Source organism: Rattus rattus, chromosome 10 (assembly GCF_011064425.1).
Source record: "Rattus rattus isolate New Zealand chromosome 10, Rrattus_CSIRO_v1, whole genome shotgun sequence".
Lineage (NCBI taxonomy): Eukaryota > Metazoa > Chordata > Mammalia > Rodentia > Muridae > Rattus > Rattus rattus.
The window spans coordinates 40,081,666-40,107,510 of record NC_046163.1 but is presented as its reverse complement, the minus strand read 5'-3'; the positions used below and the strand labels follow the sequence as shown (position 1 = coordinate 40,107,510).

General features: G+C 43.5%; 1 pseudogene; it reads right to left on the bottom strand.

Annotated features, from left to right (window-relative positions):
• Window positions 1–24,167: 24,167 nt before the first annotated feature.
• Window positions 24,168–25,031, bottom strand: LOC116910873 (annotated as a pseudogene).
• Between the last annotated feature and the right edge of the window lie 814 nt (window positions 25,032–25,845).

The following is a 25,845-nucleotide window of genomic DNA, read 5'->3' as shown; positions in this document are numbered from 1 at the left end:
ATATGGAACCTGAAGAGGTTACCTTCTGTAGTCAGGCAGGAACCCTCATAGAGCTATAGGGACACAACCCATCCACAGAAACAAACTTTATCCTGTCTACCACAAATGCAGGGATGGGGGATGGAGCAGAGATTGAGGGATGGCCAACCAATAACCGGCCCAACTTGAGACCCATCCCATGGGCAAGCACCAATCCCTGATATTATTAATGATGCTCTGTTATGCTTGCAGACAGGAGTCTAGCATGGCTGTTCTCCGAGAGGCTCACCCAGCAGCTGACTCAGACAGATGCAGGCACCCACAGCCAAACAGTGGATGCAGCTTGAGAATGCCTACAGAAGAGTAAGGGAAAAGAACTCCACAGGAAGACCAGCAGAGTCAACTAACCTGGACCCTTGGGGCTCTCAGAGACTGAACCATAAACCAAAGAGCACACATGGGCTGGACCTAGGTCTCTCTGCACATATATAGCAGATGTGTATCTTGGTCTTCATGTGGGTCCTGAACAACTGGAACAGGGACTGTCCCAAAAGCTGTTGTCTGTTCGTGAGATATGTTGTTCTAGCTGGGCTGCCTTGTCTGGCAGAGGATATGCCTAGCCATGCAGAGACTCGATGTGCCAGAGTGGGGTGATACCCAGGGGGACATCTACCCTCTCAGAGGAGAAGGGGAGGGGGGATGGCAGGAAGGAGTGTGGGAGGGGGTCAGTGAGCAGGATGTAACGTAAACTAACAAAAGAAAAGAAAGAAAGAGTTGCCTTGGTCATGCTGTCTCTTCACAGCAATGGAAACCCTAACTAAGACATCATATTACCGTGTTTATTAGCTAGATTCCATCCTCTAGGGAAAGAGTGCAAGAGAGTGTCAAGGTCAGCCAGAGAGTCAGGCGCCACCACTTGCTCAGATCATTTGCTCTAATCCCAGCTCCTGTGATACACACATAGGGAAGAGGTGTGAGGGAGTCAAGAGGCTTCATCAGCCAGCAGTGTAGTCTGTCTGCAACCAAAGTGTTGATGGATAAAAGGCAAAGACTGGTTGCTGTGTAAATTCAGCTTTCGCCTTGTTGAGGGAGGTTTAAAAAATAGAAAGGCAAATTCTATTTAGGTTTAGACAGTTAGAGTTGAGAAATAGAATTTCTGTAAAAGAGTAGGCTTGAGATTTTTATTCCCTACTCTGAGCCCATATTATGGAGCTGCCAAAATAAATACCTGCTTGTCTGATATCACGATTCATCACAAGGCTGCCCTGCATCAGCAGTTTTAAATCTATAAATTCACAGCTCCGCGGACACTAGAGCGTAGAGGGGACAATACAAGAGAACTTCTTGGTGGGCATCAGTACTTTTCTAGTCCACAGGCTTCCAGCAGGGGAAGCAGTTGTTTTAAGAAGAATGACTCTCGGGGTTGGGGATTTAGCTCAGTGGTAGAGCGCTTGCCTAGCAAGCACAAGGTCCTGGGTTTGGTTCCCAGCTCCGAAAAAAAAAGAAAAAAGGAAAAGAAAAAAAAAAAAGAAAAAAGAAAAAAAAAGAAAAAAGAAATCTACCATGTGGAGAATAACTATGAAATTAAAAGAACCTATTTATTAACTTTTATGAATTTAGACTGGTCTTTTGAGATTTATTTTCTAGATAAAAATCAAAGGAGGCAGTCTACATTTTTAATATTAAATGATATAAGGCATCGCCTAATCATATTTCTCATTTACTGTTTTATAATTTTTTTAAATTTTATTTATTTTCTGTAATGATTATGTCATTGCTGTCTTCAGACATTGCAGAAAAGAGCATCAGATCCCATTACGGATGGTTGCGAGCCGCCACGTGGGTGGTGGGAATTGAACTCAGGACCTGTGGAAAAGCAGCCAGTGTTCTTAACCCCTGAGCCATCTCTCCAGCTCCCTGTTTTATAATTTTAAAAGCATTTGCACATACATCTTTTGAGGTACTTAGTGCAGGCATTGAAGCTATTTACAACTGAGGAAACTGAGCTGTGAGATTGTTCCGTGTCATGGCCAAGGCCTGATACTACGCCCTGAAAGGGGAAACCAGAATCCTTATTTCAATGGGTTTTTGTTTGTTTGTTGTTGATCCTTCATTAGAAAAAACTGCATCTTTGGTTCATTATCCGCATTCTTGTTTTAAAAATCAACATATCATGACAAAATTAAAGAAAAAACCTTAACATGTTTGTCCAAGAACATTGTGCAAGAGAAAGAAGAGTGAAGACAAATAATTGAAACCCCAACTTGACATCCTCTGCTCACAAATCACTTAACCACAACAAATGTGGGTAAGGCTGTAGAGGTGGACATCCAGAGCACACTGTCCATTACTGCTCCTATTAAAGTCCATCCGACTTAAAAGGTTTCCATTAAAATCCATTTCCTCTTGGCAAACACAGGAGCCTTTGTATAATTAGCCTTCATATTACAAGCAACTGAAAACACTCTAGGTAAAGAAAAGAAATAGAACATGTTTTAAAATGGTGACAGAGCCAGAAAGACTAAATTGTAATGCATAGGTAGAGGACTATTTCCATCCCAGAGTTGTGTAGTTTAGAACCATTCAGTGGCCAATCATTATGGTAACATTATAGAGTATTTTGTTAGGGTCACATAATTCCATAGTTTTTCTGTCTCCCTTGCAGGGAGGGACTTGGACATTTCAAGCAGATATATGTTCTAGAATTTTGATTCACAGAGACAACCAATGTCCTCTGTATGTCTGTCTCTGTAGTTTCGGCTTTTTCTTTCTCTTCTGTCTCCCTTCTTGCTTCCTCTTTTTCTCCTAATAGTGGTCTTGTTGCAGCAAACTTGAGTTCCAGGTGTAGATGTGGTCAAAGGCAGCCCTCTGTACTTTCCCTAGTTCCTTTCTTGGTACTCGGCATCTGTGAAGCCAGCTGTAACCAACCACTTCCCAATACACTTTCCATGTTTTAGCCAGTAATTTTTCAAATACTCGGAAACCACTCAGACCTAGGAAAACCAGACTGGTTGCTACCATTACTCAACTTTTTTCATCACATGAGCTCTGTGGCTCTGTGGCTAGTTTATTCTTATAATTTAGCTTCAGTCCTGTGAATTGGTGATGAATCCTTCGGTACCGGTCGTTTCAAGTGTTCTCAATACCTTAAAAAAAAAAAAAAGGTGTATTACTCAGTCTCTGCAACAGGCAGAATGCTTGTGAATTTGTCCTTTCTCCAGCCCTCGATTCCTAAGTTGAAACATAATCAACAGCATGAAGGTGTCAGGAGATGGCATCATGAGAGGAATCGTTGCCCTTATGTAAGAGGCCCCAGACCCTTTATACCATGCTCTACCGTGTGAGGACATAGTGTTAAGACCGTCTCTATGAACCAGGTCATTTTCCTGGACTAGATACTGGTACTTTGATCTTCAAGTTAGAGATTTTTTCTAACCTATCTGCTCTATAGTACTTTGCTATAGCAGTTCAAATAACATTTTTCTATCTTCCCTCCCTCTTTCCCTCCATCCCTTACTCCTTTCCTCCCTTCCTTTCTTTCCTTCCTCCTGCCTTCAAATTTGTACCCAAGGTTCACCCTACCTTGGCCTCCAAACGCTGGGGTGACAGCTGTAAGGTGTCCCGATTGCCTCAACAATATCCTGTATTCATCTAACGTTCTACTGAAATCGGGGAGCTGATCTCTATTCTTCCTGCCAATAACCCGGACGACAACAGACACCTTGGGTTTGGGAACCTGTGCCTCACCACGGTTCCCTGAGCAGTAAGGACACAAATCAGCAAACACAGTCATTACAGACTGCCTTTTAACACAGTGGACATTTTGGCATTTTGAAAGTTCTGAGAAAACATCAATAATAGCTATTCTTGTTTTCGAGATCCTGAGACCCTGCTAAAGTTGAGGCTATTTCCGCCCATCTGTGTTACTTTGGTATGACTGTGACCTCTTCCCGCCCCCTTTTAACCTAGCCATCTCTAAACTCACAATCCTCCTGCCTCAGCCTCTTGAATGCTGGCACGATAGATACCACCACTATACTGGCTCACCTTCACCTTCGTGACATCTGTGCTTTAAGTTTCTGTTCTTCAGAGAGAAAGCTTTCAATAACATCTTATTGAAATCTGTAACTATATAATTTATAAATATCACAGCTCAATTTGTTATATTATTTCAGAGTCTGCTTGAGTAGCAGCATTTCTTTTAGATACATGCCATTTTACTTGACTTGCACACTTGTATAGTGCGGAGAGGCATCAGCAACAGATTTTGCTGTGTATTTTAGGTTCTTTTTCTGTTTCTCTTTTTGAGACTGGGTTTTTCTGTGAAGCCCTGGCTGCACTGGAATTCACTCTGTAGACCATGCTGTTCTCGAAGTCAGAGATCCACCTGCCTCTGCCTCTGCCTCCTGAGTGTTGGGATTAAAGGTGTGAGCCGCCACTGATGGGCTTGAATATTTTAGTTTTAATAGATGTCTTAGGATCTCTATTGCTATGATGAAACACCAGGACCAAAAAGCAAGTTGGGGAGGAAAGGGTTTATTTGGTGTATACTTCCAGATCACTGTTCATCAAAGTAAGTCAGGACAGGAACTCAAAAAGGGCAAGAACCTGGAGGCAGGAGCTGATGCAGAGGCCGTGGAGGGGTGTTTCTTACTAGCTTTCTTTCCTTGGCTTACTCAGTCTGCTTTCTTTTTCTTTTTTCAACATAATATTTTTATTGACTCTTTGAGAATTTCACATCATGTACCTGATCACACGTATTTCCCAGGCCATTTCTTTCTCCCACTCTTAAAAAGCACTAAAATTAAAATAAAAAAAAAAACAAGTCTAATTTGCATTATCCATGTACTCACTGGAGCATGGTCAAACTGTCAATAGCTTGCTTCTTAAATAGAATCGAGTCTTTCCCCTCCCACACTCTGCCTGACCGAAGGCATCAGTTGTGGAGAGCTAACTTCAGCATCCTTATCACGCTGTTCCTGTTTGGGCTGCTACTTCTTGGGGTGGGGTGTAGGGGTTGTCACAGAAACCTGCCATAGCCCACTCTCTCAACTCTATGACTGTAATCATCAGTGTCTCTGCAAAAGTAGCTTCCTTGCTCTTCAGTCAGCTTGCTCTTCAGTCAGCGGAAGCACGGATCATGGGTTTCTACATGGTTTCTAGCAACAGCACTGACCACGAAGGCTGCCCCCAGCTGCAGCAGCACCATGGACCCAGACAAAGCCCTCGGAGGCAGCTTGGGCCAAGAACGTCACTATAGCCTCAGGTTGCAGTGCATCAGCTGGCTTTCTTATAGAAACCCAGGCCACCATCCCAGAGATGGAACTACCCACAATGGACTGGGCTCTCTCACCAATCACTAATTAAGAAAAGCCTTACAGCCAGATCTTATGGAGGCATTTTCTCCATTGATGTCCCCTCTTTTCAGCTAACGTGATCGTGTGTCAAGTTGGCCTACGACTAGTCAGCACAATAGACAATTCTGTTTAAAAGTGAATCTTTAATCACGGAATACTTCTGATTATTTCTCAAAAGTAAATATTAGAGATGGAGTTTTTGAAACAGAAGGTATGGTTATTTTCAAGCCTTTCTGATATTTCCTTCCATCTTGTTTTCCAACTGCTGCCTATGAAACCATCTACCCCTCTCCTCGAGTTCTTGTCAATCTTCGTTGGCAGCAAATGGGATATCCCTTTTATTGGCTGCTAATGAAGTTACAGGTTTTAAATTTGTCTTTGGCTCTGCGTTCTTCTTTTGTGAGTCCCTTGCTCCTGAAAGTGCTCATTTTCCTTCCCTGTGGATGTGACTTTAAACACTTGCACGCTGAAATGCAAAGAAGCAAACTTAAATTCTGAAAGCAATTATCACCTCTTATCACCTCCCCCACAATTGTCATCATTTGGCTTGCTGTCCTCATCGAGCTATTTGGATTTTTACAAAATACTTCCTTTCTCCAGTAGCTTTCTGGGTGATAATTAGTCCTTTATTCCATTCGCAAGGAAATTTGAGATTTTTAAGACATAATTTGGCGTTTTTCTCTTTTCTTTATTTTGCCAAGATAGACTTTACTGAGTTATTTATTTTAAATATGGAAACCTGGAAATAAATACCAATACAGGAAAAAATTAAGCAAGCAGTACCAAAATATAGCCTATCTTACCAGCTTTCCCCTTGGGTTAAAGATATTATACCTTTTAGAAGTTGTATTGCAGGATAGTTTCTATTTAAAGACCATATAGCAGCTCATGGAGTAAAACAGTTATGACGCTGACTGCCACTTGTCATAAAGTAGGAATTTAGAGGAAGTAGAACCGGTATTATTGCGTGGGTGCTCACTGCCTGTCTTCTGTACACTTTGCTGCTTTGTTATTTGTTTTGCTGTTTTCTTATTAGAAAAGGCCTCCCTGCGTATCCTACCCAGACTGGAGCTTGCTATGTTCACCACTCTGGGCTCCAACTTGCCTTCATCTTCCTACTTCTGTCCCTGGAGAGCTGGGGTTACAGGCGTGTGCTACCACACGGTCTGGGTAGCTGTTAAGGTTGCTGTTTCACTGCTGACCTTAAAGTCTGACATTACTGCATGTCCATCACCACCCACTCCAGCAGCCCACTCAGTGGGTGCTGCTGGAGACTGTTGATATCAGGCACACCGAGAAGGCACTCTTAGGGGTTTGTTGGCTCCTATCTCCCCTTTATTTTTAGGACTCTCCAGCACTGCTAAGGACGTTAGGCATTCCTTTACTTGCAGTGTTCGGTGACTCAGTCCCTCCTTCCTTGGCTCTTCCCTCTAGCATCTTAGAACCTTTCACCCAGATATTACCTGTGCCTCTCCTGACCATATGTTCTCTGTTTTGTTTAGCCAGTCCTAATTTCGGGCATCCTGTCCAGTTGCCAAATCCAATGCCAGGCCATATGCTCCACATTTATTTAGGGGGAATGTATTCATTTACCTATTCTTCAATTCCCCAAACTCTGCTTATTAAGATTTCCATCGGGCTTGTTAGACACTTGGCAACATTTTTCTTCTAAAATGCAGTGTCGATGCCTTCTTCCCTGGGAAGCCATTCTCCACAGCCTTCCTCTCTTAAATGCTGCTCTTACCTTGTGTGATTGACTTCCCAACTGTATTTGGGGAAAGTAGAAAATGAAAGGTATGTTACACATGGGTTTGTCCACCTCTGCTCTGTGGTTCAGGCCTTCTCTGCCTTTTATTTTTGCTGCTCAGTCAGTCCTTCTCCCTCTTAGTAGTCTGTGGATCTGAACATTCTCAACAGCACATTGCCCATCTTTCATGTCTCAATCTAGGATGCGGCAGGGAAGACGGGGTTCCAGGTGGTCTTTCCATTATTCAGTTCAGATGCACAGGTTAGGAGGTTAATGGTGCATGCACGCGCACACGCGAGTGTGTGTGTGTGTGTGTGTGTGTGTGTGTGTATGTGTGTAACTTTGGCATTCTAAGAATCTGAGAGACAATCAGTGCATTTAGGCACATATACACACAGGAAACTTCTGCGAACGAACATCAGTTTCCAAAGTGTTACCAGTTATAAGGAAGAGAAATCTTTTCTAGACAATCTTATGTAAAACAAAACAAAACAAAACAACAACAACAACAACCCTGGCACACAATGAACTTCAGACATTATAGTACAGAAGCCTGGGAGAAATAGTTGGGTGGTTAAGAGTTTTGACTGCTGCTGCTCTTCCAGAGGACCTGAATTGGATTCTTAGCACCTACCTGGCAGCTTGCTCTATCTGTCTCTGTCTCTGTCTCTGTCTCTGTCTCTGTCTCTGTCTCTGTCTCTGTCTCTGTGTCTGTCTCTGTCTCTGTCTCTGTCTCTGTGTCTGTCTCTCTCTCTCTCTCTCTCACACACACACACAAACACACACACACGCACACACACAATCACATACACACAGATCAACACACACAGACACACACAGATACACACAGACAAATTCATACACACAATACCCACACGCAATTGCTTTTTAAAAAAGTTTCCTTCCCACTAGTATGTTCTCTTTTTTAAAAAATTATTTAGTTTCATTTTATATGCATTAGTGTGAGGGTGTCAGATGCCTTGGAACTGGAGTTACAGACAGTTGTGAGCTGCCATGTGGGTGCTGGGAATTGAACCTATGTTGTTTGGAATAGCAGACAGTGCTCTTAACCACTGAGATACCTCTCCAGCACTCACTATGTTCTTTTTAAAAACTCTTTAATTCAGTGATTATGTCTGTGGGTGGGAATATGCATGTGTAAGCACAGGTACCCATGCAACCCAGAAGAAGGTGCTGCAGTTACAGATAGTTGTGAGCCTTTCGGTGTGGGAGACGAGAAACCATTCCAGTTCTCTGTCAGAGCAGTATGCTCTCCTAACCACTGAGCCAGCTACTAATTTATTATTATGCCTGGGTATTATATAACACATTTTTCTTTGTTGAATTATTCTAAAATTACACATGTGAAACATGGACTTTCAAAGTCTTTAAGTTGGAAACAGTGCACACTGGCTACCACAGCATGGCGGCTAGAGAGTATAATGTTGGGCGAGATCATCATCTGGCGCTGCCAGAAATGTCACTGTGGCCCAATGGCTCAGTAAGTAAAGATTCTTGTAGCCAAGCCTGATGATCCAGTTTGATCCCCAAGATGCACATGGTGGAAGGGGAAAACCAGCTACCAAAGGGTGTTCTCTGACCTCCACACTCACGCCGTAATACGTGTGTATGCACATATCAAATTGACAAAAATATTTCTGTATTCCCATCTACCACGCAGCTCACACAAAACTCACTCTGGTGGCTAGTTATGGTTTAAAAGTACTATTTCAATATTTTAAATCTTTCTTTCATAGGCGTCTCAAATGTAAGAGCACAGTTTTCTTTCTGGAAGATTATTAGTTAATGAGTACCTCATTTGCAGGCATTTACCCAGACTCCGGAAGATTATCATAAGCAAGCTTGAATGTGTTTGTTTAAGATCACTTCAAAATCGCTTTTCTATCCCCTTTCTCAGTACCTTAATTTCAGTAGCTTCTGTGCTAACTCTATTACTGCGATTACTGCTGCTCTGTTACTGCCACAAACTCTCATCCTCACTGTGAGTTTACACCACATCTTCCCAAATGACGATTTCTATAGTCACTTTTATTTGGATCCACGCTCTTTGTAATCATGCACCATGCACTGTACTGTTGGAAACAAGCACACAAGCTGGACAGTGATGGCACATGTCTTTAATCCCAGCACCCAGGAGGCAGAGGTGAGGTCAGTCTGACCTACGGAGCAAGTTCCAGGGCAGTCAGAGTTATGTAGAGAAACCCTGTTTTGAAAAACCAACAAAAAACAAAAACAAACAAAAAAAATCCCCAAAAAACCCCCAAAAAACCAAACCAAACCAAACCAAACAAAAACAAAAACAAAAACCCTAAATCAAACCAACCAAACAAACAAAAAAACAAAACCAAACCAACCAACCAACCCAAGCCCCTCTACCTCTCCTAAAAGCATAAAAACCACATACACAACAAATATTTTTATGTAAATACAAAACAAATACATTTTATGTATACAATACAAATATGTACCATTCAGTAGGTTTTGTATATATATTTACATATAGTGAGCTTATATGCTACAATAATAAAGAAGTCATGAATTCTAAAGGGACTAAGATATAGGAGGAGGATTTGAGGGAAAGGCTGAGGGTACAAATTATGTAAATGCATTACTCATGTATGATAGTCTCAAGAAATAAAGTTTTAAATTAAAATTCTCAAAAGAAAAATACAGATGATATTCTTATCCCTAAACTAAATTATAAAATATAGTCTTATGTATAAGTCATGTATTTAAACAACATTAAACCTGGGCCTAGAATTCAGTTATTGCCGATGTTTTTTTTTTTTTTTTTTAATCTTTATTAACTTGAGTATTTCTTATTTACATTTCGATTGTTATTCCCTTTCCTGGTTTCCGGTCCAACCTCCCCCTAGTCTCTCCCCCTCCCCTTCTATAAGGGCTTCCCCTTACCATCCTCCCCCCATTACCACCCTCCCCACAACAATCACATTCACTGGGAAGTTCAATCTTGGCAGGACCAAGGGCTTCCCCTTCCACTGGTGCTCTTACTAGGCTGTTCATTGCTACCTATGAGGTCAGAGTCCAGGGTCAGTCCATGTATAGTCTTTGGGTAGTGGCTTAGTCCATGGAAGCTCTGGTTGCTTGGCATTGTTGTTCATATGGGGTCTCGAGCCCCTTCAAGCTCTTCCAGTCCTTTCTCTGATTCCTTCAACGGGGGTCCCGTTCTCAGTTCAGTGGTTTGCTGCTAGCATTCGCCTATGTATTTGCTGTATTCTGGATGTGTCTCTCAGGAGAGATCTACATCCGGTTCCTGACAGCCTGCACTTCTTTGCTTCATCCATCTTATCTATTTGGTGGCTGTATATGTATGGGCCACATGTGGGGCAGGCTCTGAATGGGTCTTCTGCCTCTGTTCTAAACTTTATTGCCGATGTTTTAAACTCAGTGTCTGCCTAGTAGGCTATGTATGTATAAAAGAATACCTATATGAAGAATAAATTGGTAAAGTCACAAGATTTTGATAAAAATCTGATTTATAAAACAAAGAAAAACAAAAAACCCAACAAAACTTAAACCTGGTTTGCCAGATTTATACCATCTACTCCACATTTTATAAGACTATAATTTTCAGGTTTCAATTTTCAAGTGTATATTTATGTATACATACACACAAATATATACCTTTACCCATACCTTTACATATACCTATATCTATATTATATCTATATCTATATATATTGTGGGTTTTTGAGACAGGGTTTCTGTGTGTAGTCCTGACTATCCTGGAACTGGCTGGCCTTGAACTCTAAGATCTACCTGCCTCTGCCTCTTGACTACCACTGCTTGCACTTTCCGGATGAGACAACAGCGTATACAAAGAGTACGGAAGCATTTCCACGGAAAGTCACATGGGAGAGCAGGGACTCGGGCTCTTACTACAACTTGAATCTGTTTTGAAAGTCTACTCTCCTTACCAGCCCTCTCTTTATCTTCTTAATGAGCTACACCACTCTCAGCTCTTCCGACACATTGAGCTTGATTTCTACAGGAATACTTATATAGTAGGTCATGCACCCTAGAAATAGTCACTTTGACTGAGTGTTAATATTACAGCCAAAATGGGCCAAACCCTACCATTCAGGTATTTTGAAATAGATCAGAGAGACTCTGATAATTTGTTAGGATCTGAGGAAGGACACCAAGGTTCCATATACGACTATATGTATGTGTACACACATAACATAAGGACTTGGGGTGCTGTTCAGTGAATGGATTTTTTTGCTATTGCCACCAAACGATTTTTAAATGTTTTGTTCTTGTCACCCACTTCCCCCTTTTGCCTCCACTATTTTTGCTCCTGTTCCTTCTGCCAAGTATATCTTACTCTAATCTTTATCTTTCAAAAGTCTGCTGTTTTAAACGTGAATGCCTTCTATGCATAACAGAATTCCATTCTGTGTAACTATAGCATTCATTTGTATTAACAATAATTCTCCTGTATACTTCATTATAGAGCTCTTTGTATGGAGGCCTCATCCAGTCAACTGTTCAGGAAACTTACAAAAGGACAAAAAGTTTAGTGTACCAATGTTCATGTTTGTCCACTGAGATAACACATGGCCTTTGTTTGTGTAGTGAATATATAAAAGCCATGGTCAGCTTAGTGACTAGACTGAGACCTTAAGGACACCTAGGTGTCAAAAGTGGAGTCATCTGTGATCTGCCTGTAGCTATTCTCACAGTCTGTATTTATTCCCCCATTGACATAGTTACACTGTGTGACAGTGAGGTCATAAAATTGATGGACTATAATGGTGTCTAAGAATGGAAGAGAGAGTGAGTGGAAAAATGTAAGTCAATGGTGGTTTGAATATCCTTGGGAGTAGCACTATTAGGAGGTATGGCCTTGTTAGAGTAGGTGTGGCCTTGGAGGAAGTGTGTCACTGTGGGGTGGGCTTTGAGACCCTCCTCCTAGCTGCTTGGCAGACAGTCTTCTCCTGGCTGCATTTGAATCAAGATGTAGAACCCTCAGCTTCTTCTCCAGTACCATGTCTGCCTGGATGCTTCTATGCATCTTGCCATGATAATAATGGACTAAACATCTGAAATCGTAAGCCGGCCCCAAGTAAGTTAAACTCCTTATAAGAGTTGCCTTGGTCATGGTGTCTCTTCATAGCAATAAAAACCCAAACTAAGGACCCCAGATGCAAAGGGGAAAAGTTCAGTCCAGAAATTGCTAAGCTGTATTGTGTGCGGTAAGAATGGCACTCACCGGGGTTGGGGATTTAGCTCAGCGGTAGAGCGCTTGCCTAGCAAGCACAAGGCCCTGGGTTCAGTCCCCAGCTCCAAAAAAAAAAAAGAAAAAAAAAAAAAAAAAAAAAGAATGGCACTCACCAGAGCCAACGATAGTATTGTATAAGAACAATATTGATAGTATTGTGTAATAACAATATTGATGGCGTTGAAGCCCAGGCAGGCAAAGTACCCCTGTGTAGGCCAGGCGGGCAGACCATGCCCAAGATGATCCATAGCTTGGTACCATGTGGCAAGGGCTGTCAGGTTACGCTAAGGTGACGTCTACTCAGTATCCACTATGCAGGTGGGCCACAGCACTCCTGAGATGACCCCAGACATCCAGAGGCCCAGGGCACCACTAAGATAAGCGGGTGTTGAAGAGATGGATGAGAAAGAGAAGCAGAAGAATGTGTGCACAATGAAGACAAGCAGAACTGGAGATTTGAGGGAAGCGAGGACCAGCCTGATATGAATAGCTGGCAATACCACCTAAGGCCATTGTACTGGCTGGTTTTGTGTGTCAACTTGACGTAAGCTGGAATTATCTCAGAGAAAGGAGACTCCCTTGAGGAAATGCCTCCATGAGATCCAGCTGTAAGGCATTTTCTCTATTAATGATCAAGCGGGGAGGGCCTAGCTCATTGTGGGTGCTGCCACCCCGGACTGGTAGTTTTAGATTCTGTAAGAAAGCAAACTGAGCGGGCTGGAGAGATGGCTCAGCCGTTAAAGGCTAGGCTCACAACCAAAAATATAAGAAAGCAAACTGAGCAAGCCAGGTTAAGCAAGCCAGTAAGAAACATCCCTCCATGGCCTCTGCATCAGCTCCTGCTTCCTGACCTGCTTGAGCTCCAGTCTTGACTTCCTTTGGTGATGAACAGCAATGTTGAAGTGTAGGCTGGATAAATCCTTTCCTCACCAACTGGCTTCTTGGTCAAGATGTTTTTCCAGGAATAGAAACTCTGACTAAGACAACCATGCTGAGGTCTTCGTCCATGTTGCCACCAAGGGTCATGTCTGGGTCTGTGATCCTGCAGCAAAGAAAGGCCAGGCATTTCTGTTCTAGGCTGCTGCCGAGGGCCATGTTGATGTCTTTGCAGAGCTGGCCCCACCACTCACCTGTGTGTCATGGGGAAAGCTGGCTTAAAAGTTGTAAGAGTAGGAGAGCTGTCCCTACAGCACTCATGAGAGTGGGCCCAGCACCTCAACGAAGAAGCAAGTAGAGCTAACTCTGGTTGTGGGTAAGCTGCCCTAAGGTTGTGAGCATGGCCCTGACACTCAACTGCTGCATGGTATCATGGGTAAGATGCCTTCCCACCACCCCTCACTATCTATGGCAGGCAGGAAAGCTGGTCCTGCCCCTCACTGGCTCTAACACTCTGGAGAGTGGGCCTTACAACTCTCTTGGGCAGCATAATAGATCTGGACCTGTTAGCATGGGTGCAGGTGGGCCTTCCCTGAGGGCAGGAGAGCTAGATCTGCCCCTTGCTGCCTGAAGCACTGGGTGAGCTAGCCAGGGAAGTGCTGGAGAGCTTGCCCTGGTGGTGTGAGTTCCTGAGATCTGGTAGGTTGACCAGCTCAACTACAACCTAGGCCCATATCCAGGGCTTTGAGTTGGCCCATTCCAACATCTACACTGTCTCTGAACTGTGGGAGCATGTGAAGGGGCCAGTCCTGCAGATCCAAAGCAGGAGGGTCTCCATGACACCCAACAGGATATCTGAGAGGAGTCCTGGGGAAGATCCAGTATTGATGGTGTAGCAGGAACCAGAGGCCTCAAACGAGACCAATGACTCATTGTAATGAACATTTACAAGCAAAGATAAGTGATCCAAAGGGAATACTGTGGGACACACTGTGACTTGCTCAGTTTCCACTATTAGATATTTTTTTTTCTTTTGGGAGGTAGAGGATGAGTACAAGGGGAGGAGAAGATGAGTGGGATTGGGGTGCATGATGTGAAATTCACAAGTATCCAATAAAAGGTTTAAAAAGTAATAATAATATGATGATGACATTCCAAACAATTAATTATTGTTTAACATGAAGATTATTATTTACAATCTGATTGAAAATTGTAGTTAAGATATTTAACTTACGTAGTTTCCTCCTTTTCACATATCTTTATATATACACAGATCATAATGATTAATCTACAATTATTCTGTTGTTTTTTTGAGACCGGGTCTCATTATGCATTCCTAGCAAGCCTGACTCAGTATGTCATCCATGCTGGCCTCGAAATCACTGAGATCTCACTGCCTCTGCCATCCAAGTGCTGAGATTGAAAGCGTGTGCTACCACATCGGGCTAAATTTTTGTTTAAATGTATGAAACCTTATATAATTAACACTTACAAACTATTTCATGAAAGTCAGACCCTGTGGTGGTTTGAATATGCTTGGCCCATAGGAAGTTAGGAGGTGTGGCCTTGTTGGACGGAGTATGTGACTGTGAGGTGGGCTTTGGAGGTCTCCCTATGCTGAGTCTCGGGTCCGGTGGGGTGAGGGGTAGGGATTTCTTCCTAGCTGACTGAGGATGCCAGTTTCCCCTGGTTGCCTTTGAATCAAGATGCAGAACTCCCATCTCCTTCTCCAACATCATGTCTGCACAATGACATGTTTCCTGCTATGATGATGATGATGTACTAAACCTCTGAAAGTGTAAGCCAGACCCAATTAAATGTTAGCCTTTATGAGACTTGCCTTGGTCATGGTGTCTTTTCACAGCAGTAAAACCATGACTAACAGACATCTTCAGTACACTTGCTTTTTTTCTCTTTTGGTACTTGCCTGGCAAAATCCCCAGCTGGGGAAACACAGCTTCCTAAACGGTGCCTAAACTGGAGAAAACAAATTACCATGCTGACTGAACTAAATTTTAAATTACAACTTCAAGCCTCAACTGGCTACTCAGCGTGGTCCAGTAATTCCTTGCATGTCCTTAGGTCCTTGGCTTCTCCCATTTCCCCGGATAGCACTGCTAAACGTTCAAGCCTCTTTGTTGGTGTTTCTTCTCAGCTGTTGACCTTGCTTCTTATTTCAATGAGAAAGAAGAGAAAAAATTCCATCCTCTCACCACTTCTGCTCCACCTACTTACGTCTTATCTGCCCTTATGTTACGAAAGCTGAACTGTTCCTGTTTCTCATGAGACATAGACGTAGCTGCCTTCCTGTGCTGGGGGCCTTAGTTATTTTTTCCTCTTGTTATTATCCCATATCTTTCCTTGTCCAATTTGCTTGGTGTTCTGTAGGGTGATTAATAGATGAATACAATTAATGTCTCTTATTTAATGAAGAAGTCTTTTAAACACATCCTCTATAGCTACTGCTTCATTTCTTCACTCCTTTTAATAGGAAAAGTCACAAGAATTCTCTGTATTTATCATCCCCGTGCCAGTGCCACATGGCTACCGCTACTCCAGTGAGGCCGTTGATATCCATTGTTCTGCTGGTGCGGCAGCAAGCGTACTGTTAACCTGCATATCACTAAACCCAGTGCCGACCTCTGCCTTTATCTCACTCGAGAGTAACTAAGGCGAGTGATCTTCTTGGAACACGTTGGCTTCCAAGAAACTTCTTTTGGTTTTCCCCCTATGTTTTTGGCCTCTTCACAGTTTAACTTTGCTGCTTCCTCCTTCTGACTGAGAAATGTCAAAGCATGGAGTGTCCTGAGGCTCTGGACTCCGTTCTCTTTTCTTTATCTCCCTGGAGCTCTCAGTCAACATAACACACACACACACACACACACACAGATGCACACACACGCACACACACACACACACACGAATTTTCTTAAATCATATGTATGTTTTGTATGTGTGCATGTATGTGTGTGTATGCATGGAGTTTATACTCTCTTTATCTTTCTTCTGTTCCCTTAATCCCTCCTCTGGGATTGATCTAGAAGTCATCAGGTATTCAGACCTAATGTGGGGACTGTCACAGAAGCTCAGAGTAGGGTTTTGGAGCCCATCGTGGGAAAGGACAGAATTTACAAAAGATGTCCCCTAGCACATAGCCACAGCCTGAGTGGAGAGAACCTGGCATAGCCTTCTCAGTATCCACAGGGAAAAGGTGCTGTGTATGAGACTCAAAGCTTAGGCAGGGCCAGACATAATGGCAAATGCTTGGAATCCCAGCATTTGATTTTAAGACTAGTCTGTGCTACAAAGTGAGACCTTGTTGCAGAACAAGCATACATACATACATATATACATACAGACAGACAGACAAGTTAAATAGACTGAAGGTGGCATCCACACAGGAGGGGCCAGACAAACAGACAGACAAGTTAAGTAGACCAAGGAGGGCATTCACACAGGAGGGCCAGGCACGACCGGTGTCAAAGGCTGAGTGGGGTGAGGAAGGCATCTGTTCAAGGAGGGGAGCAAAGGTGACAATGAATAATCCATTGCTTAAAAAGGAGTTAATTATTTGCACAATTGTATTGAAAAGTTAGAGCCAGGTTCCCCACCGTTAGATGGGAAAGAAGATAAGTAGAATAGTCCTCGTGATGCTAGATTAGAAGGTATTAGTGTGACTCCTCTTTAGTATCATAGAGATATAAACAGTGACACTGATGTATTACATGCATGTATCTTGTATTCTATCTTGACATTCCTTAGCTTCAACCACTGAGAGGCCACAGGAGCAATGCAGCAACATCTTAGTGACAAACGAGCACATCATTTGTCGGCTTATCATGTGATCCTCCCCCAAAGCAGCATTCAGGCAGCAAAAGTGAAAGATGAGCTTAGAATAACCAAAAGAAAACTGCCTTAAGAATAGGGGGCTATGTAAAGTCAACCAACCTGTTAGCATTCTGTGTAAGCCCCACCCCCACAGTTACCTGGCAACAGCCAGGTGTGCCTGACACTATAAAAGGGGCTGCTTGCCCCCCCCCTCATTCTCTTGCTCTCTCTCGTTCTCTCTTGCTCTTACCTTCTTCCCCTTTGTCCCTTCTCTCCCCATTCCCCTCCACACTTCTCTCCACGTGCTCCTCTACTCTTCTCTTTCTCTACTTCTCTCTCTGTGTCTCTCTCTGCCCTACTACCCTCTTAACTCCCCTCCCCATACCCCGAATAAACTCTATTCTACACTATACCATCGTGTGGCTGGTTCCTCAGTGGGAAGGGATGTCTCAGCATGGGTCTGCTGAGGCACCCTTCCCCCCCAGACCTCCATACAACATATCCCCTTCTCTTTATCCTTTTATTAACACAACATTGGTGCCGAAACCAGGACATATCTTTTCTTTATCCTTTTAACAACACATTGGTGCTGAAACACGTGACATATCCTCTCTTTATCTTTATAAACACATCACAACCAACCAACCAATACCCCAAAAATCACCCTGCAGGAGTTTCCAGTGGTCAAAATCTTTGGACAATTTGAGCATTAAATTAAATGACTAGAGGAGCTGAATAGAGCCAGGCATGGTGCACGTGCCCATCAGAAGGCTGAGGCTTTGAGCCAGGTTTGAGGCTAACCTGGGCTACATAGTGAGATCCTATTTAAAAGAAGAAACAACAACAAACAAATTTGAAGCTACTAAGTAAAATAATCATCCATGAGTCAATACAGACAAAAACTTGAGTTGGAGTGCGATCATATAGGTTTCAAAAGGCCTTTACACAAAATGCTTACCACAAAGGAGAAAATGAAAAAAGCTTCAAAGTGCAGAAGCTTGTAAGACATCACTTCAATCGAAGGATTCAAATAAATATCAGTGAAACTGAAACAATTTTTAAGGTGCACACCTACCCCCTGATAGGAGAGAATAGCATGGGAACAGAATCTGTGTGGGATATCCCCAGTAGAAGTTCTTAATACGTATCTAATTATAGTGAAATTTGCAGAAATACAAATTGTTAGATGTATCTTAAGATAAAAGGCTTGTGAGTGTCTCAAGAGTCAAGGTAATGAGTATCTGAGACAGTGTATGAAATATTTCTTGGGTGAAGGAGACTGGAGAGATGTAATGGGTGAAGGAAATATGTGATTCCTAACTGAATCATTTATATATAAAGGGTACTCTAAATAAACACACAAACAAGCAAATGGCACTCTAACGTCAAGAAAGCCCAAGGACTGGGTGGTGGTAATATATACTTTTTTTTTTCAATCTAGTTTTGTTTGCTTGTATTTTTTTTTTTAAGTAGGATGTTGAAATGAGATCTCACTATTATAGGGAGGGAGAAACAGAATGTAGAGAAAAAAAAAGGTCAACAGGATGTTGGGGTGGGGAATGCCATTTGAGGCTTAAAATATTCTTGGTAGAAAGTCTTGGTAGAAATCTTCAAGGCTCCAGAGGAAGGGGAGAGGTCCGCTCAGCAGGAGTGTGCAGAGGGGGAGAGGGGAGTCCTGCCTGCTCTTTCCTGATCACAGACTTCCTTGTGTAGGTGAGAGTGCTGCAGGGCTCGGAAGGTGGGTAAAAGTCAGCACGTGTGTGCTCTAGATTCCTCTCCCTCTGTTGCTACGGTCTGCTCTGGCAGAAGTCTCTGAGGGAAAACAGTCCTGGGGGTAGTGATGAATCATCAGGCCGGTTTTTCTGTAGGCGGTCCTAGCACATAGGTTCTCCTCAAATGGTCAGCTTCAGAATTAGTTAGCTTGACTGCCCCACCTCTAACAACCAGAATGTTCGCAGGTTTCAGGTGCAGTGAACAGTGTGGTTCGCATGAAGGAGAGGTTAGGTTTTCTAGAAACAGGGCCATCAGATCCTTGATGGCCTCGGCTACCGCGTCCAGATAAATCTTTCGATCTGGAATATTTGCTAAAATACTAGGGCCACCTTGATCTTTCTTTGGTTCAGGAAGTGGAACAGACAGCCTTCAGCTGACGATATGGAGATGTTCAAATGCCTCCGGACTCCTCAGTAGGGTCACTTCAGGAGTTGGGCTGGTTGGAAGGTACCGACTAGCTTCTCTTCCACTGGGAAGTCACACACCCTTGAGGGTCATAAAATGGCCACTGTGTGTATCAGGAGCTTTGTACACCTATCCCCTAGGCACCTACGCCAATTCCAGCCACAGGCACATTTGAGTGGCAGCTTTTCTCCAATCAGGGGGCACTTTACTGGGGGCTAAGAGCTGGGAGGACTGCTGGTTATTGCCACCCACAGCTGGTTCCTGATGTGTGGCCATGTTCCCGGGCTTGGTCTTAGGCAGCTAGATTCTACAGGCCAGACAAAGCTTAGACCAGGCTAGAGAAGCCCTCTTAAACACACCCTCAGTACATGGCCATCTCTCAAGGATGCGCTTGGAATCACCGGGTGTACGCTCCATGATCCTTACACAGTATCTCTACCCAGGCACAGAGGAGCAGTCCCCCTCCCTTGCCTTTGAGAACTTTTCTCCGGTATTCTAGAGAAGTTTCAAATTCTCTATAACCTTGAATTTGTGATTCTTTCTCTGCTTTTCAAGAGCTGAAATTAAAGGCCTGTATATTAGGCACGCACTCTACGGCCTGTGGTAAATCTCCAGACTCTAAAATTCTGTATTTTGACGCTATTTGAGCATGTAAAATTGTTTGTATGTGAGCGTGTGTGTGTGTGTGTGTGTGTGTGTGTGTGTGTGTGTTTATAAAGGAAAATGGTATTCTTTATTTGCATAATGACTACTACACTGGTAGGACATTGGGTCAACATTCTTATTATGTCATTATTGTGTTTATCTTGGTTATTATTTTAATTATTATCATTAATTATTATTATTATTTTACTTTTGGGGAGGGTTTAGAAACAGGGTTTCTCTGTGTAACAGAGCCCTGGCTGTCCAAGACTTGCTTTGTAGAACTCACAGAGATCTGCCTACCCCTGCCTCCCCAGTGATGGGATCAAAGTCATGCACCACCACACCAGATTATCTTTAAATATAATTGGGCTGGAGAGATGGCTGCTCTTCCAGAGGTCTTGAGTTCAATTTCCAGCAACCACATGGTGGCTCACAACCATCTGTAATGGGATCTGATGTCCTATTCTGGTGTGTCTGAGAAAGTGTACTCACATACATTAAATAAATAAATAAATCTTTAGAAAAAGAATGTGTGGATGTTTCGCTTCCATGTGTGTGCACACCTGTGCATAGCTGGTACTCCCCAATGTCAGAGTGGGTGGTACATTCCCTGGAATTAGAGTTACCAATGGTTGTAAGCAGGCATGTGGGTGCTGGGATTTGAACCCAGGTCCTCTAGAAGAGCAGCCAGAGCTCTTAACTGCTGAGCCACCTCCCCAGCATTTGCTTATTATTCTTCAGTGACTAAGGGGGGAATTTTTGTTTTTACAACTTTCCTATAATCTTTAAGATTTGTTTACTTATTTGGTTTTGATTTCTGGAGGCAGGGTTTCTCTGTATACCTGTTCTGGAACTCTGTGGAGACCAGGCTGGCCTTAAACTCAGAGATCTGCCCGTCGCTGCCTCTAGGGTGTACAGGCTCACACCACCGCGCCATTGCTGCTGTAAGTTGCCATTGTGTTTTCTTTAGTCATTTGAGCTAGCTTTCTAACTCATGGCCTTGGTTCCAGTCTTGCTTCTGCACTGTTACCCCTCAACACTGCAGAAATATTACCAAAGCACAGAACTAATCTTATTACTCCTCTACTCAATATGCCCTCCCATCAACTCAAATTAAAATACGAGCTCTTTTTATGGTCTTCCAACCCTCTGTCATCTTGGCTTTCAACTATTCCCCCAAACTTGCTTCCTAGCACTTTCCCTTTCCTTCTGGTCTCCATACAGAGCTTCCCGCTGTTTTTCAAGAGCATCAAGAGCTGTCATCCCAGAGTATTTGTTGTCAACCAGTCCTCAACTGATTAGGATCTGCACAGATTGCTTCCCAAGAGAGATCTTTCCTGACGACTCTATCTGCATGACACTTTCTCTTGCCCTACTTCTTGTCATTGCATTGACTATGGCCTGACACTATAAGCTCTGATTCTTATATTTTTGGTTGTGAGCCTAGCCTTTAACGGCTGAGACATCTCTCCAGCCCTAAGCTCTGATTCTTAATTGTTTATTGATGATGTTTGCCTGAGAGCCCAGACTTTTTCTGTCAAATTTATTGTTGCGTTCCTAATACTTAGATGATAGCGCTTAACTAAGAAGTACTTAATAAGTAAGTGTTCAATTTAACCACTGTGACCAGATAAAAATTACATGATAGGCTTTGACCAGGAAGGGAGAGCAGGACCTTGCATAAATATCATTCAAAAGGCAGAATTTTGATGAGTAAGAAAAGAGAAGTAGAGTTGATATATATGTTTATATATAGCCTTCTAGTAGGTGCATATGTATGTGTGTGAGTCATGTATGCATGTGCTCATGTGAGTATGTGCACTCATTTTAATGTGTTTATTAGTGTGGGAAAACTCACAGGCACACTGTGCCACTTTTTTTGCGGGGGGGGGCTGGGGACGGAACCCAGGGCCTTGCACTTGCTCTACCACTGAGCTAAATTCCCAACCCCCACTGTGCCACTTTTATGTGGGTCCCAGGAATCAAATTCAGGTCATCCAGCTTCCACAGGAAACACCATCTCACCAGACCCTTCCTTCAACTTATATTTTGAGAAAAGTTCTCTCACTGAACTAGGAGGTCACTTGTTTGATTTGGTCAACAAGCCCAAAGATCTCCCTATCTCTGAACTCATGTCTTTACGTAGCAAGCTCTTTAACCACTGAGCCGTCTCCCCAGGCCCAGGGTTGCTTTACTTTGATAGGAGGGAAAGTAAGAAGAAAATCATGGCAGGGGTATGAGTGTATTACATACCTGTAGTTCCCATTCCTTCCCTCTGCTTAGCTATTTTGAAGGAAACCAAAGCCTTCGGAGCCAAAGTATTCAAAAGTTGACATTAGTAGTAAGCGGCATAAAATGTTTAGTGCAATTATTCAACAAAAGCAAAGGAGCTAGTCATGTATCTAAAGGGACACTTGATTTTTAACAAAATGATTTTAAAGAGGACAGTCAAATATACATTCTGAAAAAAATAGATTTTATTTTAAGACAGAATTGAAACAGAGTCTGTTAGAGGAAGGTTTCGTGTAGCTGCAGGAATTTGAGGTAGAGTGGAAGAGAGAGTGTAGGAATGAGTTAAAGATAACTGTAGGTCAGAGGATTTTTTTCCCTTAAAAATCATCTTTTAATACTTAGAAAAACTTGCTTTAAATTCTGAGGAAGCCTGAAATGGAAGTCTTGACTCAGCTCATCCACCTCTCACAGAGCAGGCAAGCATTCCCAACACTACAGTGCTCCCTAACTTAGTAAGATCCAGGATTTGTGTCCCAGAACGTTAAATAGCTGTGACTGTTCCTCCAAGACCGCAATGCATTTTTGGTCACCTCATGTCCCAATGCCCTATAATGGTTAACACTGATATCTGGAAGGTTTTCTCTGGAACCACTAACCTTGTAATTGGTTCTGAGGCACTGTTGTGTAGTCCAAAGTGGCACTGAACTCAGAGATCCACCCACCTCTGTAACGCAACGCTGTGACTACAGGTGAGCCATCACCATGCCTGGCACTGTCAGATATGGGACTCAGCTTCACAGCTGAGTTCTGAAGGGCCCATGAAGCCAAGGTTACAGGCAAGCCCAAGGGAAGCATGTGTTAAGAATGTGGACTCCTCATGTGGGTTTTAAGGAAAGACAACCAGGAATCCTTAAGCCAAGGGTGAAGTTTAGTGGCAATTTCTTGGGTACATGTGGTTTAGGAAACAACAGTTTATCAATGCATTGGGTTTTGTCTTTAACATTTTCTCTATGTGTAGTCCTGGGTATCCTGGAACTCTGTAGGGCAGGTTTGCCTGGCCTTGAACTCAGGAGATCTGCCTGCATGTGTCTCCCAAGTGCTGTGGCTAAAGGCATGTACCACCAGGCCCAGCCAAACACTAGTTCTTAGTAGAAAACAAGTGGTTAAACTTCAGTCCCCTTCCGTAGCACAGAATGAGACTAGCTTTATAGACCAATGTGCGTAGAAAAGCAGGCTGTCCTCACAAAAGACTTCCAGGTGCCAAGAGGGGGTGTGTGTCACCATCATGGAGTTCCAAGCACAATGTATGGATGTATGTGTGTGTTTTTCTAGAATAGGGATCCCCCACCCCCATCCTAAATCCTGAGCTACAGGAAAGGACGGTCACTGCAGGTCAGGGTACAAATGCTGTTACACTGACCCAGGGCAGCAAGCCTGAGAGGTCCCAACTCGGACAGTGTGGTTGCACCGTGGCCTCACACCACAAGACCACACATGGTCTTTGTCACCTTTCTAGGTGCCTTTTCTGTCTGAGGAATAAGCCCACAAGCTTATACACCAGCAGCTAGGTGGGGGCAGGGCTGCTGTGGAGTTTAGGGCCAGCCAGGGCTACACATCCTGTCGTGAACAAACCAAACCAAACACAAGGCCACCTACCCTGACAAAAATAAAAAGTAAAACCAAGACCTTCTTCATCCAGATTCAAGGGTGCCCCCTGGTCTGCCCCACTGCTTTTAGAGTCTTGGAGGGGGTGGGAGGGATATTTGGGCTAGTTGCCCACCCAACATTAAACACCAAGATAGAAGGAAGGCAAGGTGATTCTTTCCTCCATAGTTTGCATCGATTTCAGAGACAGGCAGCCAACGTGGAGAACAATTGTTCCTTTCCATGGAACTGGGCTGTGTTAAATGTCTTTGATGCTCTCACACCCTTATTATGGTTCTCCTGGCCCCCTTCCTTTAGTTTTTGAAGGCAGAAAATAATCTTCTCTGAAGACACTTGGTAATTTTAAACAACAAAAACACTTCCAATGCATGCTTTTGGAAAACCTGCTCCTGCTCTAGTTGAGCTGCCGGGTAAGCTGACTGATGCGGTCACCTCAGTAGCCAGGTGAGCCCATCTCCTTGGGGAAGTCCACCATTCTTGGTAGCATGATGGGCCACAGAGAGGTAGAAATGGCAGAAGAATGAAGAGAACTCCAGGAAATGCTTCCCAGGGAAGGCGATTTCATGGATGAAGTCTTCCAGGCAAATGACACCAAATCTCCCCAGGTCCTCCCCAGGTGCTCCCGGGGTGCTCCCCAGGTGCTCCCCAGGTCCTCCCCAGGTGCTCCCCAGGTGCTCCCCGGGTGCTCCCCAGGTGCTCCCCAAGTCCTCCCCAGGTGCTCCCCAGGTGCTCAACCACTGTGTTGTCTGTCGGAGGGACAATCTCATCGTTAATCTTTGCTTGTCCACATTTCCAAGATGAGTTCTCAGACAGACTTCAGATTTGGAAATCCCCAGGTCACATAAGGCTCCACTGTGCACAGCATTTTTGCACTCTGAGGGGTGACCTTGACAAAGACGCCACTGAACAATTTCTTCAGGCCAAGATTCATGATGGTGCTCTTTACCAATAAACTCACTCCTTCAATCCTTTCCGTGCATATAACGAAGGCCGAGGATTATTTACCAGTCACCTCCAAAGCACGAGGCTTTACTTCTAGTCGCTGGACACGCACCTTGTCATGTTGCTGCCGCCGCCAAGAATCGTGTACAAAAGATTCTAGTCGTCTAAACCTGAATTCTTTCCCTTTTCTCTCTCTCTCTCTTTGCCAAAAGAGCCTGCTTTGCCTGAGTGGCTTTGAGGGCTTGATAAGCTTGCTCTTTTTCAGGAGATTTACTGGAACCAAAGGGATCCTTTTTCTTTCCCCTTCCTCCTTCATCTTCCCCGTGCTCTGGGTCAGAGGATCTTAAAGCTTTAAGAAATGTTAACAGAAGGCTGACTAGGAAATTCTGACCTAAGCAGGTTGCAGGAGGTGTGAAATTCAGAGCAAAGCGCCAGACCACCAAGCAGAAATTCAAAACAAGTTTCCTTTGGCTAGATGGTTCTTAAAAGCCACAAAGGTCAATCAGGGGAAATTGTGTGTGTGTGTGTGTGTGTGTGTGTGTGTGTGTGTGTGTGTGTGTGTGTGTGTGTGTGTGTGTACGCGTGCGAATGACATATAGTCTTTAGAGAGTCTTGCTATGCATTCCTTTGCTTCTCTCAGTAGGAGGAAGAACTGGCCTTTGTTCTTTCAGTTGAGGCCTTCTTACTGAATCCCAGAGAACTGTAGTTGGAAGACTTCTTGTGACAATTTTGAAGGTCAGAAAGTGAATGCCTACCAACCTTCTTCTTGCTGGGGAAGATCTACCCAATTATATTAGGAACAGCCATCCCCTTCAGTTGGTCAAGAGAAAGGATGCTTAATACTTGTGATGGACCAGATATAGGTTACATAGGAGAGAAAGTCAATATGGGAATCCCTTATACTTTTGCCCCAAAACACTGCTGGCAAGTCAATTGAGTTGTAGAAAACAATATGGCAGAGATGAGAAGCAAGCAAGTAAGCAAGCATCCCCTCCAGACAAAACAAATTCTTGTGGTAATAGAGAAGTAGCAGCAGGAAAAATAAAATATATAGTCCATGTCACAGAAAGTAAAGGAGTTGTGCTTTTCAGAGCTCAAGCACTGAGAAACCCACATAAATGCCCACAGGA